Here is a 16,752-nt window from a genome sequence, read left to right as displayed (position 1 = left end):
TCAGATAAAGTGGGGCTTGATAAAATGCCATGTGCAAATTCATCAGTCTGGCGTCAAAACCCAACGTTGGATTGACTTCAAAACACAACGCCGGTCTGATGTCAAACCCAAAGTTGGTCTGATGTCAGAACCCAGCCTCAAAACACAACTGCGGCTTAAAATCAAAACTTAACGTTGGGCTGACGTCTGAACCCAACGTTTGATGGGTTCAAACATCAGCCCGAAGTCAGGTTTTGATTTTAAGTCGCCATTGTATTTTGACTCTGAAACCGACATCAAACTGATGTCAGAACCTGACGTTGGACTGACGACTGAAATCGATGTCAAACTGAGGTTAGAACCCCACGTCAGGTTGACATCTGAAACCTACGTCAGACTGACGTCTGAAATTGACGTCAGACTAACATCTGAACCCGTCGTCGGATTGAAGTCAAAACCCGATGTCGGGCTGATGTCTGAAACCAACGTCAAACTGACGTCAGAACCCGACGTCGGGCTGAGGTGAAACCCCACAACGGGCTTATGTCTGAACCTATGGCGGGCTGACAACTGAAACCTATGTCGTATTGACATCTGAAACCGACATCGGATTGACATCAAAACCCGATGTCAAACTGAATTTTGAAACCGAAGTCGGATTGACATCAGAACCCGCCGTTGGCCTGACATCTGAAACCGATGTAGGGATGACGTCAGAACCCACCGTCGAGCTGACGCCAGTACCCGCCGTCAAGCTGACGTCAGTACCCGTCGTCGGGCTGACATCTTAAACCGACTTCGGGCTGACGTCTGAAACATACGTCGGGCTGACATCAGAACCTGACCTTGGACACAATGTCTGAAACAGATGTCAAATGGACCTCAGAACTTTACGTCAGACTGACGTCAGCTTGAGGTCAGGTTCTGACATCAATAGGATGTCGGGTTCTTACGTCATATCAACATTGGACTGACGTCAGAACCCAACATCAAACAGTATTTTACAATATTTACTATGCACCTCCTGTCCAGTTTAATAAGATGCTAAATGTGCCAAAAAGCATTGTGGCATATTTAAAATAGTTCAATATAATTTTTTTCATGCATATACATGAGCATTTTGTAAAATGTTTTTAAATGCTTTGTAAATGGTGCACTAATTCAAAATGCTCAGTAAATTCTCTCCGTTGTGGACAGATAAATTACTTATCGCTGGGAATGTGTCGTGTTGCGCCAGTACAGGACATGTTGTTCCTGTAGTCATCTGAAGCTCTGAAATATAGTTGTAAGAAAATCATTTCTGCATCCACAAATCACAGCAATGCTTCTGCATGACCGGACTAAAGACAGTTTTTCCGATGCTCGGTCTTACATCTGAAGTGTTTGGACTGGGTCATTAAAGGTCCTCTTTTGGTCAGGTCTAAAAGTAGGTCATGGTTTAGTTCCCCTTATTCTTTCTTCTCCCTGTAGAGGCAATTAGGAGGTAAACCAAGTGTGTAAAAAGAGACCTTCCAGCCAGCACTTCAGTTGAAGTTTCCGTATTTTGGCCTTTTGCTATAACAAATAGCCAAATAAAACAATAAGCCACAAGAGACCTTGCTTCACGGTGATTTCACAGTGGTTAAGGAGTGCTGTTAGGTATGACAAAAAGTAATGCATTTGACAGCTCATGCGTGTTTAAAGATGCATGTAAATAAAATAAAATAAATAATAACTTATTTAATATCATCTAATTTGAGACCTTTTTATCCAAAGTGCAAGTGCATTCAAGCTATACAGTAAATAAAACCAATATGCGTTCCCTGGGATCAAACCCCTGACCTTTATAATGCACTATCAACTGTGCTAAAGGATCACTTTGGAAGACTTTGAGTATTTGTGATTTCCTGACTTATGTGTAAGCTGTTATATACAGAGCCGGTTTTATGTGTCAAGGGTCCGTCCCACAGGCATTTGCTTTTTCCAAAAGGCACCGCTCCTGGTCCCCTGTGAAGCAATTTCCTGGTAGTTGATAAATTACTCTGCGTTCCTTGAATGTCACTTATTAGAGAAGGGTCAGACTGTGATGTGATACGCAGAAGATAGGTTTTCCTTGTTTTTCTGCATTCAGAGACACCACTCAGTCAAAAGCAATTCCCATCTGTGCTTTCTTTAACTAGGGAGCCCGCAGTGCTATTTAGGTTGCATTCACTCCTTCAAACCTGCAATTACTCTGTATTGTCCTATAGTGTTAACCTTCACCTGCAGAATCTTTCGTGACAATATCTGTCCAGATTAGTTTCATGTTTGTTTCAAGTTTTTTATGTAAAGTTTGTCATTATTATTTTTTTGATTTTAAGAAATGTATACTTCTTTTGGTTGGTTGATTCCAAGTTTTTGGAAAGAGTTAAAAGATTACTCCCCATAATTTACTCACCTGTCATCTAAGATATTTATGTCTTTCTTTCTTCACTCAAAAAGAAATTACTTTTTTGAGGAAAACATTCCAGGATTTTTCTCCATATAGTGGACTTTAGTAGCCTGGGTGCAAGCCGAACTTAGCCCCGCCCACAACATTTCAGGTCGGGAAGTACGGTCTGGCAGTCTGATCTCACGAATTTCCGTAGGAAGACAGTCCGTAGCAGGGCCACGGAAAAATGCGGCGATCCGTGAGAATGCCACAGAAAAATTAGCAAAAAATTCCGTGACTGTCCCATGGAACTTTGTGAGATCAGGTTGGGTCTTGTGTTGCTCTGGTGTGGCGCAACTATGCTTGAAACAAAGCTGGTCGAACCAATCAAATTGTCAGGGAGGCCTTTATACAATGATGAACAGATGATCGAAAGAGCGCTTGTGTTGAATCCATTTATAACAAAAACATCTGCCACTGGACAATTGAGATGTAAAGATTCTGCCATCGAGTCTGTTCTAAAAGATATCGACAGTGCATTGATTTTAAAAGAGGAACAGAGAAACGCGATCAAGGCATTTGCTAATCAGAAAGACGTTTTTGCCATCCCTCCTATGGGATTCGGCAAAAAGTTTAATTTATCAGATGGCTCCGATGGTCGCAAAGAAGATTGGACACAATGAAAATGGGCAACTCTGCGTGCACGACAACGTCGATATAACTAGCGGTCATTGCCAGCTTCTTTTCGGAAGCCCGTGGATAAAGTTCATCTAACTTACAAATGGTAAGAGAAAGTCTGACTGTATGACTTAGTAAATAACTCACAATGTCGTGATATGAATGAAATGTTGAAAACATAGTAGGTGTCGATGTACGTTCACTAACTCAGACTTAGTACAATCATAATGAAATAACTAGCGAAACATAGCGAAATAACTAGCAGTTCAGCTCAGGCTGCAAAAGGACAGACGCCATTTCAACATACATCACACGTTCCATTGCCCTGTTTGGTTGTAGGTCTATCCAATTGAGTTTAGAGGCATTTTTTGTCCTGGTTGGAACAGCCCAATGGAGCAAACTGACAAAAAGACATTAATTAGTATCATTCCACATTCAACAACATCGGAGCGACCCTTTTTCACCACAGTTGTAAACACTGGGGCTGTATTTTCGCACACGTCATGCATGACCTTTTGACGTGATTACGTAATACACAAGGTCACCCTGGCGCATCACACAGCTAGTGCAAGAGAAGTTGTGTTTTTTTTTTGGCAAAAATTATGATCGTTTCGCTAGATAAAACCATTATGCTTCAGTTGGGATCGCACAGCGTTCTTCATTCTTAGGAATATTTAAAAACTGCGCCACACGCTGTCTTCTTCAGATGCAGAGAAGCTTATCCACGCATTTATGACCTCAGGAATTGACTATTGTAACTCATTGCTGGGGGATGTCACGCAAATCAAGTAAATAAGCTCCAGCTGGTTCAAACCGCAGCTGCACAAGTGCCTACAAGATCAAAAAAGTAGGATCACATAAGCCCTATTCTATTTTAACACTGGCTACCTGTCAAGTATCCCATACAATATTGCTAATCACCCACAAACTAAACCGGTTCACCAAGGACATCTGAGACAGACAGGTTCAATTCCAGCTCTTCCCACCTCCAATCCGCCTGATGCCCAACCTAATGCTGCCAAATTGATAATTGTCCAGCGACAATTGACCACTTCCTTGTCCACTTGCAGCGATGTACCCTTTATAAAAGTCCTAATATGTACCATTCAGGTACAGATATGTATACATTTGGTTGAGCTGCTAATATGAACTCTTTATGTGCAAAGATGTACAACCACAATGACAGTTCAAAATGAGGACAAAATTAACAGTAAAAAAATATTGTGTTCAGTCTTGTCATTGAATTTGTTTGCATATTTCTTCTGATCTAATGCAATCTCTACATAATCTCCTAAATATTAAAATGTACAAGATTATTTAATGTGGACACACACCGCTACATTATGACAACCCCTAAGTTATCATCTTATGAATGTGTACGGCATGCAGGAGTCCACAATGTTTGACATGTGGTGATAACCAGCAAAACATTTTTGCATCTTGCGGCTGTAAAAAAGAAACACGACTGCCAGGAGTCTTAGAAATATTATCGTCGTAAGAAATATTTGTGAGCGGAGAGCAATTATGGATGAATCGCTGTATTGTCAACAAAGATGCAACGTTTTGTTTATGTACACTATGTGGCTCTAATGTAAATGCAGTTGTCACTCCCTAAAACAAATTCAGTAAAATGAAACTGTTGGCCATTCAGGGCTTGCAATAGCATTTACTGTAGCTGCGTTTTACATGCATGATTGCATTTGGCAGACGCTTTTATCCAAAGCGACTTATAATGAATTCAACGTATACATTGATGTATGGTATGAAACTGTACAGTTGGTTAAATGGTCACTCTCAGAAATGGCCGGAGACTTTAAACTATCAGGCTGTCCATCGTGGACGACGCTCGCTCCCCTCTTCTCAAACTTGGAGACAGACTGGAACTCGGGATGCGAATCACAGTGCATCCACACAGTCCAGTGAATCTCCAACAATTTCTCTTTGACAGCAGGTAAGATGAAAGCAGTGTCTTAAGCAATGAATCTTAACCACACACACTTGATGGCAGGCTCATATAGGCTATTGCATCAGGTCGCTGTTAAGGCGGTTTCTTTCGGGCGGCGGGTGAATTTACTGTGACATTTTTACAAGGATGTATTTTGTCACATTAGGCAAAGAAAAGGTCAGCTTTTTTTAAACTTTCTAACGGAGGGCTTTTTCTCAGTGGAGAGCGAATGCGCTCAAGGTGTATTTGCAGAGAGGAACGCTGGGGAACTTTGCGACCACAGCTTGAGCAGAAGTGACTCTGCATGTGACTGAGCTACATCGAATGTAAGTGATCTGTAGGATCATAGCAGGTATAGGTATATGTAAATGTATTGGCTAATTGGAGAAAGAAGAGAGCTATGATAAATCTACCTAAATCTGCCATTGTAAGATATCTGTACCTGCATTACACTTGGCCAGAAGAAAACAAAAGTATAGTATTTAATACAATAGACTACAGTACACAACAGTGTACTACTGTATACTTGTGTGTGTTTGTGTGTTTATCATGCACCTTTTTGTTTTATTTATTTATTTATTGTTTTTAAGGGGACACATGGGACAGTCTCTAAGTTGCTCTTTAAATAGTAAAGAGTTCTAATCTAATGTAACAGACCCAAGAAAAATCCCTAACTTTGTTTTTTATTAGTAGTATAACTTTTAGGTGAAATGACATGATAAAATACTGTAGAATAGTTTGTTTATACTATAGTGTTTTTTTACCTAACCATAGTAAATATTACAGTATACTACATAATTTACTACAGTTTACTACAGAATATTAGCATATTGTATATTACAAAGTATAATGTAGTATATTGTAGTAATTACCACATACTGTAAATATCTACTATACTTTGTCATAGTTACAACTTACTATGGTAATAGTACTATCGTAATACGACTAAGTATACCACAGTATATACTACAGTTTAATAATTAACTTACTACAAATATTGTAGTACATAATTACTATATTTTGTCATAGTAACAGCTTACTATAGTACTATCGTAATAGTACTAAGTATACTACAGTATATACTACAGTTTAATAATTCACTTACTACAGAATATTGTAGTACATAATTACAATACTTAGTAACAGCTTACTATAGTACTATCGTAATACTACTAAGTATACTACAGTATATACTACAGTTTAATAATTCACTTACTACAGAATATTGTAGTACATAATTACTATACTTTGTTATAGTAACAGCTTACTATAGTACTATTGGAATACTACTAAGTATACTACAGTATATACTACAGTTTAATAATTCACTTACTACATAATATTGTAGTACATAATTACTATACTTTGTTATAGTAACAGCTTACTATAGTACTATCGTAATACTACTAAGTATACTACAGTATATACTACAGTTTAATAATTCACTTACTACAGAATATTGTAGTACATAATTACTATACTTTGTTATAGTAACAGCTTACTATAGTACTATCGTAATACTACTAAGTATACTACAGTATATACTACAGTTTAATAATTCACTTACTACAGAATATTGTAGTACATAATTACTATACTTTGTTATAGTAACAGCTTACTATAGTACTATCGTAATACTACTAAGTATACTACAGTATATACTACAGTTTAATAATTCACTTACTACAGAATATTGTAGTACATAATTACAATACTTAGTAGCAGCTTACTATAGTACTATTGTAATACTACTAAGTATACTACAGTATATACTACAGTTTAATAATTCACTTACTACAGAATATTGTAGTACATAATTACTATACTTTGTCATAGTAACAGCTAACTATAGTACTATCGTAATAGTACTAAGTATACTACAGTATATACTACACTTTAATAATTCACTTACTACATAATATTGTAGTACATAATTACTATACTTTGTTATAGTAACAGCTTACTATAGTACTATTGGAATACTACTAAGTATACTACAGTATATACTACAGTTTAATAATTCACTTACTACAGAATATTGTAGTACATAATTACTATATTTTGTCATAGTAACAGCTTACTATAGTACTATCGTAATAGTACTAAGTATACTTCAGTATATACTACACTTTAATAATTTACTTACTACAGAATAGTGTAGTACATAATTACTATACTTTGTTATAACAAGAGCTTAAAATATTACTAAGTAAATACTACTATTTAGTATACTACAGTATATACTGCAGTTTATTAATTCATTACAGTTACTACAAAATATTGTATGACACTCTTGTATACTGCAGTATATTGTGTTAATTACTATAATTGATAAGTAACAGCTTATTATAGTACTGTAGTAAATAATACTAATTATACTACAGTATATACAGAATTTTATTAATTCACTACAGTTAATACATATAATACCGTAGTATACTGATGTATACTCTAGTATATCGTATGAATTACTATACTTTGTTTTAGTAACAGCTTACTATAGTACTTAGTAAATGCTACTATAAATACTATTAATAAGTATACTAAAGTATATACTACTGTATAATTATTTTCAACAGTTTCAATAGAATACTGTAGTACACCTTGTATACTGTAGTATATTATATGATTTACTATACTTTATCATAGTAACCACTTACTATAGTATTTAGTAAATACTACTAGTAATACTACTAATAAGTATATACAGTGTATACTAGAGTTTATTAATTTAATAAAGGTACCACAGAATACTGTAGTAAACGGTTTTATTCTGTAGTATTGTATTAATTACTATACTTTGTCATAACAACAGCTTACTATAGTACTTAGTAAATTCTACTATTAATACAACTAATAAGTATACTACAATATATACTAGTAGTAGACTGTTGTACACTGTAGTATATTCAATTAATTACTATACTTTGTCATAGTAACAGGTTACTATAATACTTAGTAAATACTACTATTAATACTACTAAGTATACTACAGTAGATGCTATACAGCATTTTTATTCATTCACTACAGTTACTATATAGAATACTGTAGTAAACTGTTGCATGCTGTAGTATGTTGCATTAATTTATATACTTTGTCATAGTAACAGCTTACTATAATACTAGTACTATTAATACAACAAATAAGTATGCTACACTATATACTACAGTTTACAGCTTACTATAATACTGCAGTGTATACTACAGTTTAATAATTCACTACAGTTACTACAGCATACTGTAGTAAACGGTTGTATTCTGTAGTATATTGTATTAACTACTATACTTCCTGTCATAGTAACAGCTTACTATAGTACTTAGTAAACAGCACTATTAATACAACTAATAAGTATGCTACACTATATACCACAGTTTTACGGAATGCATAAATGTAAATTGATATTTGCGAACAAATACATTTTACCTACAATAATTGTGCAATATAGCGCATTGTAAATAATCTGCAGGTTGCATTTAAAATCTGCTGAGCTCTACAATCTGAGGAATGGTCACACAAGCCTTCTGTGTGTTCCTGCATTTTTGCCCAATAAAAGAATTCGGATGCTGGCATCCTTGAAAAAAGTTAAGTGAACACATTAATAAAAAGAACAATAAAATTGGACGTGATGTATGTGGCCTGTTTATAAACTTGCTTCTCATAAACTTGTTTCTTGGTGGCACTCGTTTATGAGTTGAACATCTAGATAAAATACTTTTATTGTCAACTGTCAAACACTTTGTTCTCTGTGAAACCGGCTCCCTGGCGAATATCAAAATGAAGAAATTCAGTCAGAAGCACTATGAAATCACCCACTTACCAAAGCCTGTTCATCTCTTCACACCTGTAGAAGCATGAAAGCTAAATGAAGCCATTCTTAGAAAAGTCCAGGTTGAGGTGAACATTAAAGTGCACTTGAATTACGGTGCAAAATCAACACTCTGCCATCGCAATGTGTGTTAAAGTCACTTTCACAGTCAACCTTCATCATAATATCAGAATACTCTTTAGCCAGCCATTCATCTGCAGTATCAGGAAGTTCATTGTGTAACGCCCAGCGTCCCACCGGATTTTGCGGTAATTACATGAAACGAATATCTTAATTGTGTGAATGTGTCTGATAGCTGTATATTTGTCCTGGATGTAGTTTGTATTCCTGGAACTCTGACACTCTCTGTCTTCCCCTGTAGATAATGAAATCGAGCTTTGCGGTCTCCTTGCTGTCTCCTTTCTATTTCCGTTCGCTGTTTTTCACCTGGGAACTCGGAATATTGATATGCGAACAGCATAAAGCTGAAACAATACCCTCTAGGGGACGGTTCTTTACATACATGTCCCTTTAGGTTATAATCTGCTATGTTAATATTACTTTTATGTGCTTTTATACTTTGTGTGCCTTTGTTAGAAAAAAGGACATACCAGCCATCTGCTTAGTTCTGCACCTTTGGGGATACACCGTGAGAGGGTCTAAACCCATTAGAATAGGTCAAAATGACGGTTTTGCACCCCTCTTCCCCCTAAGTTATTTCTTTTGCAGTTCTGAGATTAGGTTGGCATTGAAACGAAGACTTCCTCATACTGTGCGATTGCGGCCAATGAAGGTTGGAATTGAAAGACAATGAGGAGACTAAGGCTCCTGATAAGAGGTGACTGAACTGTTTAAAGAAATACAGCACAGAAACACTTGTGTCAGCATTTGGCCTTGTGGTAAGTGAGCAGCAGTCATTGAAGTTAAAAGGCTTTTGTGGAAACGGAAATGTGCAGATTGTGGTTGACTTTTATGTACATACATAAAGCCCTATAAAAGCAGTTTATCAAGAGTATTAGGTTACAGTGGAGTAATAATTAATACCAAACCAAATGACAACAGTGGCATACTCTACTGTATATACAGTACAGCGCCTAAAGTGATATCCAAAATGTACATCTTTTCTATTTGTTTAAACATATCATTAAATATGTATGCATGCTGGGTAGTTGAGATAGGAGTATAAAAAAGCTCAGCTTTGGCAAACAAGCTTGAGCAGGGTTGGGCAAAAATGTATGCACATCACGTGCAAACTTTATTGAGCCAATGTCCAGTTGAATAACTTTCTTGGGTCAACAAAATATTAACAACTGATAAAATAGTCAATGTATGTTTTATTTAGTTTCTATCCATTTTCTTGTACATTAAAACCCATATTACCTGATACCCTGTATATATTTTTTGGGGGGATAAATAATAGGTCAAATAAATACATTTAACAAGTTTGGTGTTTTTCAACATTTATGTATTAATATTACAAATCTTAAATTATTATTATAAAATTATTAATAATAATGTAATGTTTTTATAATATTGTTTATATAATATATTTTAAAATAAAATATATTACATTAATGGTTTAGGATTTGCTCATAATAAGACTTTGGGGGGGGTTCCTGGACAGGCCGGGTGTAGTTTAATTCAGGACTAGGCCTTAGTTATATTAGGACATTTAAGTACTTTTTACAATATATACCTTACAAAAAAATATATTTTTTCACTTTAAGTAGATAGAAAAATAATAAAACTTGGATTTGTTTAATGATGTTATTTTTTTATAATAAGTAGCCTACTTACGATCTACATTTATTCATTTGGCAGGTTCTTTTATTCAAAGTGACATTACAGTACATTTAAGATATACACGATGATTTATGTTTTCTAGGAACCAACCCATGCGCTTTTGTGTGTTGCAACTGAGCTACAGGAACAGTCAATGAAGATGTCTGTCCCAAGATCATTTTTAAATTTTTACATACAGTTGTTATTTTGTAATCTTACCATTTTGCTGTTTTTGACGTGTGGAATGAAACGCATGCATAGCCTACCAAGCACATGCAAGATTAATATTATCATAAAACTTGAACACATGTGCGCACAAGCAGAGAATATGTCTGAGGACAATACACAGAAATATGTGGACATTTTGGTTTCTAAATGTAATATAAAGGAGGGGAGGGGTTTGCTTCAGTGAAGAATCCACGCGCTTTGTGAGGAGAGAGAGGCAACAGTGTGGACAGCAGACCTCTCCGCATCTGTGTCTGTTTCATTCACTGCGTTTACGCGTTTACTGGAGCTGACCTCGTTTGAAAGGTAAGACGCTTTCATTCAACGCATCAAATGATGTCCCTGTATGTTATAATTTGGAAAGCCTTTGGTTTCTGTTTTGTGATGCACAATTACCGGGGTGAGCAAATGCATGCAGACGGTGCTTATTTATTTGTATTCGGCGGCATGCGCGCAGCGCGCTCTTCTGAGCGTTACCGACACTTACGCGCTTAGTTATGGGATGTCTCGGTGCTCTGCACGTTCTAAACAAGATACGCACTACGGTGCATTTCTCTACCTGAATGATACTTACATTCATCCTGACACTCTTAATTCACAGCCTTAACATCAGCGACGTAAAGACGCAGGGAAATGAATTATCAGTCTCTAGAGTTTTCAGTAAGTTTGAGCTCACATCTGTTTTGATTTGTTCTGTAACATCCAAAAATAAACACGTGATAGGCTAGTAGTGGGATTTTGATCAGTTTGACACTTACATCTTACATGCGTGCGTAACACAGGACGCGCTCTTGCGCGCGCAAGACGCGATGTGAGAGAATCTTTAAAAAAAACTAAAAGAAGGACTTAATGGTTCGTCTGGCGCATCTGTCCATTCATAGACCAACATTGAAAAATATAAAGCTGCTAAACAAGCAAAAAACATCACAGAAATTGTATGGGTTTAATGGTTATAATGGGAATTGTATTGTTTTAATGGATACTATAATGGTCTCTATGGGTCTCTTCTAGTAATGTGTTGGAATGTTAGCTGGTGGATTCCCATCCACCTATGGAATAATACCCCAAACACAATACATAAATGAATTTGTAATGGTGAACAGCAGATGGCATCTGTAATGGAAACCATTAGGCTTAGTTTTGTTCATTTCAATAGGGAAGGCATGTGTGAATGTCTGTGCTATTTGATCACGTGGTCTGTATTTTAATGAGTTGATTGTATTGAATTATATTATAATGGTTACTATTGGTAAATCAATACAAATCTGTTAAGCAATTGAGCTGAGATGCATGAGTGAATGACAGATGTGGTTCAGTGAATGTGCAATGCATTACATCTGAGTAGTTGCGTGAGGTTGCATAGATTCCCTGGAGTATAAATCAAATGAGCTATATAAATGACTTGGACAGGTGAGACCACAAGTTTGCTTTTCAATGTCATATTGTTGATTGTTGGGGTACAACAGCTTCCCACACCATATCCAGATTGGAGTGTCAGTGCCAGCAAATACAGCAATATTTCAAAAATATATATATATATTTAACACTCGTATAACCATTCTCATCAAGACACATAATCAGAGCTTGATTACACCTTCTGTCAACTGCTGGATTTATTTTCATCAGAAGACTTGTATAGTAAAACTACACTGTTATCAGTAATACTCATCTCATGCCAACAATTTATGCTGAAAAAAATTCATCAATAAAGAAAATGTGCTTGATGTAGTAACACTGTTTTCTATGATACACCGATTCATAACTCATATTCCAATGCATCAACATTTTTTAACGCCTGGAAAAGTCTTTGATACAAAATGTATTGTTGAATGGTGTGGCAACCCTGGAAGTACAGTGAGATTTTTCCCTCTGAAATGTTCTGGTTGTCTCTGTCTGAAGATTATAAGCCACTCCAACTCCGAGATCGGAAGCCTAAAGGTTTAATCTCCAGCAAGGTTATCGTGATCTTAGTTATGGATGGCTTATGTACTGCGGTTGAGCACCTCCAGCAAACCGCTGCCTTTAATGCCTCAACATGCCAGCTGGCTCTTAACACATTCAGCCATATCCCTCTCATCTTAGTAACGTTTAAGAGAAGTTGTCTTCGTTTCTTTCATTTACAATTTGCAATCAACCAGATATAGCAGATGTCTAAAGGTAGAAAATGAATTGAAATCCTAATGTCAAATAGCATATCTGGTCCTTGTCTTTATATACATAAGTAAGCTCTGGCACTAGAAGGTACTAGAAGAGGATCTGTGTAGCATCTATCGTTTTCATGTTAATGGATACTCCAGAAGACTGGAGTTAAGATCCCATTTCCCCCATAATCTTTTAGTACACCTTATGAAAAACCATCACCAACACCAAGTTATTATTGTTCAGTAAACAAGCTCTCAACAAGATGACGAAAGACCTTAATATGAAGCAGAATGGTTATATCTTTCCAAAGTAGCTCCCAAGCAGAACACAGAGCGGCTTTGATTGGTTTACGTTAAGACAGATGTTTCTTTTTTTGGCAAGTTTATGAAGAGGGTGGCAGACATGTAGTGTCCACACTTTGGTTTGATTTGTTTTGGAACTGTAATTTGCTTTCCTCAGCAAATTTCACCCACCCACGTTCAAGTCACTTGCCGGGATTTAATGCTTCCTGACAGCATGTGCAAGCGTTCATGAATAAATCACAGCCCTCACTGTCAATGCTTAGCGCAGGTGGGAATGGAATTATTTTGTTCTGTATACAGTTTTCATCCGAAAAGTATAAATTTCTCCGCCTTATGCTAAAAATACAGTGGTTAATGGCACATTACATTAGAGGAACGTCTTATTGGTGGCTTTATAAATTTTAACTTGCATCATATTTGTATGCATCCGCAGTAAATATATTGATTGTCTATTTATTTGCTTTCCTGTAACTGCATAGCACTACCACTGCCAAGGTCATGGGTTTAACTCCCAGGGAATGCACTTACTGATCCTGTAGTTTAATTGGTTGAGCATTGCCTTAGCAACGCAAAGGTCACGGGCTCGATTCCCAGGAAACACACATAAACAATGTATAACTTGAGTGCAATGTAAGTTGCTTTGGATGATGCATAACTGTGTAAATATATTTATAAATAACTGTTCAGACGTTGCATGAGTTGTGTCTTTGCATCAGGCATCGCAATTTCTTTTCTGTAAGGTTTCTTAGAGAATAGGGACTTTCAAACCGTCCTCTGCTATTGGTCTATTTTCAACTGTACATCCTTTGAGATTACTGTGGTATCATCTTTTCTGAAACTTTTGATTTATGGTCCCAGAAAAGAAAAGGAACAGGATAAAAAAGCTTTCTATTGTTCTTCCTAAACAATAGAAACCATAATAAGACCTTTCAATCTCAGGATGTTGTACATGCTGTTTCTCTGTTCGCATTTTAAACGGTGGCTACAACATATTTTTTAATGTTAAAAATATAACACGAATTAATTTAACATGGAAGCAACTGGGCTAATGCGATACGATTACTTAATACGAGACTGGCGAAGTACCTCCACTAACTTTATACTGTAGCTGCGGGCTCGAGTGGATTTACTGTTTTAAACCGCTTTTGAGGCTCCATAAAAGATTTTGTTTTGAATTTATAACCATATTTGCCATAACCCCGGGCCTGTATGGTCATTAAAGTGGTAGGAAGACGTAACTCTTCAAATACAATGGTCTTTCTCGCCTCAGGGGTCCATAATTAAAGTTCAGATTGTAGGAGATATCCACCAAATGTTTCGAAGATTTCACATTTGCATGCAAATTCCTCCCTTTAGTCCAAGCAAGTATTCAGACAGGGGCTTTTTGGGCTAATTTCAACTTTTAATAAGTTTTACATGCTCGTATTTGAGATGCTTGAGCATAAATTGACCAAAAATGCATTTTTGTGAATATTTGTGCTTCAGTTAATATATGTAAAGTGTAATTTGCATGATATTTTAAGAGTGTTATTAGCAGAAATGAGCTGAAAATGTAAAAAAAAAAAAAAAACATAAACATAAAATGTCTCCTTGTTGTATTTTTACTGTTATTACACTTTGGAGACGTACAGGATCACATTTGCAAATAGATCATGGGTATATAAATTCAAAAACTTAACGCGGGGTTAGTTGTAACACGGACTGTTTACATTGTTTCACAAGGCTGAGCGTTTTGTTTTTCTGGTATTTTTTCACACTGCCAAACGCCGATCTCCTGCACATTATTGGAAATGTATCATGTTTTTCCAGAGAGTTATTGATGAACGAGTGTTTTGGTGGCATGACATCATATGTTTTTTCTTCGGTTTTTAAGTTTGGTGTGTAAGATACCAAATCCAATGCTATGTCATATTAATCACTGTCTTGTTGACTAAAACATAGCATCATGTTGAAATATGCAGCTCTTAGCAACTTTTTGGTGGGCTTGAAAATATTTTGACCCAGCGGGGTTAATTGTAACGATGTGTTACAACTAACCCCTCAGCACTTACGATATGAAAACCGCTAACGTTAGCGTAATTCTTGACGTTGTTTTAAGTAGGCTACACATAAATGATTGCTGGCTGCCAACAAAATAAATGTGCCTGTCTTATCAAAAACCGTGTGTCAAAATGTATTTTTGTTCATATCTTTAATATTGATTGAATAATGTCACGTCAAAGATTGAAATCATAATGAAATGAATGGCTAAAATCAGACTTTGATGCTCACTATCTCAGAATTTGATTACAGATTGAGTCACATATACATTTTTTTTTGTCATAATTGTTCTGCTTTTTCTCACATATTTAGACATTTGTTTTCATTTATAATTGAACTATTGTTGGAAAAGGGCTGGATAAATGAATACAGTGTGGATACCTCTCTATTATAGACAGATATATAAACAATATCCACTTCAAGTATATAGACAAAACAGTATTGAAATATTTGCCTGCAAACTTAATTTTTAGCAAGTGTTACAACTTACCCCCTGCCTGTTACAATTAACCCCACCTATGGGGTAAGTTGTAACGTTTGCACTTCTGTCACGTTTGGTGTAATTGTCCAAGAATGGTAAATACTAGAAACAAACTTCAAATGTTCATTTGTAGCAGATATGTGTGTGTTGCTTTTGCAAAAATATAATTAATCAAACTCAAATATTTTTTGAACGATTGAGCCAAAACCAAAAACGTTAGGTTCTGCCTCGCTCTCACCTACTGTAAATATGTTAAGAAATTAAAGCAAAGCCATAGAAATAATCCCAAAGGATTTTCACCGAAGGCAGACACAGAATCGTCTAGCGTTTGTGTTTGTGATCATTGTCTGTTCTCTTAAACAGCTATATGGTTTGTCGCCTAACCGAATGTGGGCCACATGTATCTTTATTAAACATTCAAGTCCAACAACATAGACTCATGAATGTTTTAGTCCAGCGTTTCTAGTGAAGTTACTGGAATATTAAAACTGTCCTCTGTGGTCGGGCAGTCTCACGAGGTGACTGACCCTCTTTAGTCTCCATGCATGTTTTAGATGTATAACAACGACCAGCTTGTCTTATTGCAAAGCGTGAAGCAGATTTATGTGTTTGGTTTGTTTTAAAAGTGCTAGAGTTCCTACAAGTTTCATATGAAATACTGGGTTATTTTCTATCAAGCATTGGGTTAATAAAGGACCAAACTTGCCGCTGGGTTAAATTAACCTAGAAAATGTTTATATTAAACCCAACAATAGGTTAGCATAGATTAAATAACAATGTATAATGGGATTGGTTCATCATTTTTGACCCAACGCTAGGTGGAAAATAACCCAGGTGTGTGCTTTTCTAAATGACCATTTAATTTCGTGCTTTTCCCAATGTGCATTTTTGCAAAGCAGCTTTACAGAAAGCATTTAACACAGAGGAAACAGGAGATTAAAAACTATAAGACTAATGTGCTCAATAAGAATTATTGTTTAATT

The 16,752-nt window shown here is 36.0% G+C and overlaps 1 protein-coding gene across 1 annotated transcript in view; it reads left to right on the top strand.

Annotated features, from left to right (window-relative positions):
* Window positions 1-11,014: 11,014 nt before the first annotated feature.
* The window catches only part of cntn6 (contactin 6), a 141,993-nt gene continuing 136,255 nt past the window's right edge, over window positions 11,015-16,752 (top strand). Inside the window, exon 1 of the mRNA XM_065279773.2 lies at window positions 11,015-11,110. The gene's annotated coding sequence lies outside the window, so the exon portion shown is untranslated. The remainder of the gene's footprint in view (window positions 11,111-16,752) is intronic.

This window comes from Paramisgurnus dabryanus, chromosome 7, assembly GCF_030506205.2.
Source record: "Paramisgurnus dabryanus chromosome 7, PD_genome_1.1, whole genome shotgun sequence".
Classification (NCBI taxonomy): Eukaryota; Metazoa; Chordata; class Actinopteri; order Cypriniformes; family Cobitidae; genus Paramisgurnus; species Paramisgurnus dabryanus.
This window is presented reverse-complemented; position numbering and strand designations above follow the sequence as displayed.